The sequence below is a fragment of the Pan troglodytes genome, chromosome 4 (genome assembly GCF_028858775.2).
Source record: "Pan troglodytes isolate AG18354 chromosome 4, NHGRI_mPanTro3-v2.0_pri, whole genome shotgun sequence".
In the NCBI taxonomy this organism is placed as follows: domain Eukaryota; kingdom Metazoa; phylum Chordata; class Mammalia; order Primates; family Hominidae; genus Pan; species Pan troglodytes.
The window spans coordinates 39,664,502-39,666,705 of record NC_072402.2 but is presented as its reverse complement, the minus strand read 5'-3'; the positions used below and the strand labels follow the sequence as shown (position 1 = coordinate 39,666,705).

Genomic DNA, 2,204 nt, shown 5'->3' with positions numbered 1-2,204 from the left:
GAATCTACCTTAAAGGATTCCTATGAGGTGTAAGAAAAAATAATTAACAGCAACAGAGGCTAGCACAGCACTGGTGTTCAGCAAGCATGAGTCAGCTCTTGGGGGCTCCCTCTGCACACTTTCAGTCTGCCTCTGCTGCCAGCCTGGCCCCTTAATGAGGAAAATATTTTGTATTCTGAAACTCAAATCCTTCTGATGAGCTTCTGGCCACTCCTCATGGTCTTGCTGGGTCATTCATTCATTCAACTTATAGTTACTAAGGTTTTATCGAATGCCAGATACAGTGAAAATAATACATACAGATAATTAAGACAAACTTAAAATAGTCCCCATCCTCAAGGAGCTAGAGCTTTGCTTTAGTAAAATTAGACAAGTCATTCATTTCTGGGTGTCACGGAATGGAGTGGCCAACGGCCTGCAGAGCAACATGCCCAAGTTTTAGTGTGACTACTGCAATACATACCTCACCCATGACTCTCCTCCTGTGAGAAAGACACACTGCAGTAGTAGGAAACACAAAGAGAATGTGAAAGACTACTATCAGAAATGGATGGAAGAGCAGGCTCAGAGCCTGATTGACAAAACAACGGCTGCATTTCAACAAGGAAAGATACCTCCTGCTCCATTCTCTGCTCCTCGTCCTGTAGGAGCAATAATACCACCTCCCCCTAGTCTTCCGGGTCCTCCTCACCCTGGTATGATGCCAGCACCCCATATGAGGGGTCCTCCCATGATGCCAATGATGGGCCCTCCTCCTCCTGGGATGATGCCAGGGGGACCTGCTCCTGGAATGAGGCCGCTTATGGGAGGCCACAGGCCAATGATGCCTGGGTCCCCAGTGATAAGACCTCCTGCCTGTCCCATGATGGTGCCCACTCGGCCCAGAAAGACTTGACCAGACAGATAAGGATAGAGGAGAGGGCTCATTATGTCGGCTTTATATTACCTGTTCTGCTTCACCAGGAGATCATGCTGCTGTGAGGCTGGGTTTTCTAGACAGCATAAGGAAGTCTTGCTCCCCTCTCCTATCAAAGAGAATAGTTTTGGAGGGGAGAAGTGGGACAAAAAAGATGCAGTTTTCATTTGTATTGGGAAATGCGAAAATAAAATTGTCAACTCTTTTAGTTAAAAGTGTATTCCCTTTTTCCTCCCCTCTGTATTCTCTGTATATTATAAAAGAAATGAAACATTCCAGTTCTGTTTCTCTAGCTGATTATCTCTTCAGTATGTCCTCTGTGTGAGATTCTTTTTCCTTAGCTATATGGTAAATCTCTTTGGGCATCCTCCCTTTATTAGTAAAGTCATCTTGTGCAGGACTAAATCTAGCACTTGTAGAGCTTTTGTTGGTTAAAATAATAAACAGCTCGGTTAATTAAAAAAAATTAGACAAGTCAACAACTATAATATGGTGAGATAGGCCGGGCGCAGTGGCTCACGCCTGTAATCCCAGCACTTTGGGAGGCCGAGGCAGGCGGATCACGAGGTGAGGAGATCGAGACCATCCTGGCTAACATGGCGAAACCCCATCTCTACTAAAAATACAAAAAATTAGCCGGGCATAGTGGCGGGTGCCTGTAGTCCCAGCTACTCGGGAGGCTGAGGCAGGAGAATGTCGTGAACCCGGGAGGCGGAGCTTGCAGTGAGCCAAGATAGCGCCACGGCACTCCAGCCTGGGTGACAGAGCCAGACTCCGTCTCAAACAAATATATATATATATATGGTGAGATCAATGCTACTAGGGGAAGCACTGGGTCTACATGTATAGGATAGGTTGAAAGAGATGTCCTAGGCCAGGTAACATCCAAATCGATGGCAGAAGGGTAAGAAGGACTGGGTCAGCTGCGTGGTGGCAAGGAAGAGGGTTCCTGGGGGAAGGGGGAAATGAGGCTGGAGAGGTGAGCAGAATTGTGTCGCCAAAGGCTTTTGGGAGCAAGGCAGAGGCACTGCAGGGTGTGAAGCAGGAGGGCGGCAGAGGCAGCTTTGTCTCTGTGAAGTTGTCTCTGGGTGCTGTGCAGAGAACCCATGAATGGGAGGTAGGGGAGGCTGGCAAACCTGCAAGAGGAGAGAGTGGTCCAGACAGCACTGGGCTGACCCCGGATAGAAGGATGGTGGCTGAAGGTGGAGACAGTTGAGAAAAGGGGAGAGGTGTTTATAGGGTAACATCTACAAGACTAGAGATGAATCAGATGAGAAAGTGTTGGGAG

General features: G+C 47.7%; 1 pseudogene; it reads left to right on the top strand.

The window, feature by feature from the left end:
* The first annotated feature begins 427 nt into the window (after positions 1 to 427).
* On the top strand, positions 428 to 907 carry LOC100614401 (U1 small nuclear ribonucleoprotein C-like; annotated as a pseudogene).
* Positions 908 to 2,204: the final 1,297 nt, after the last annotated feature.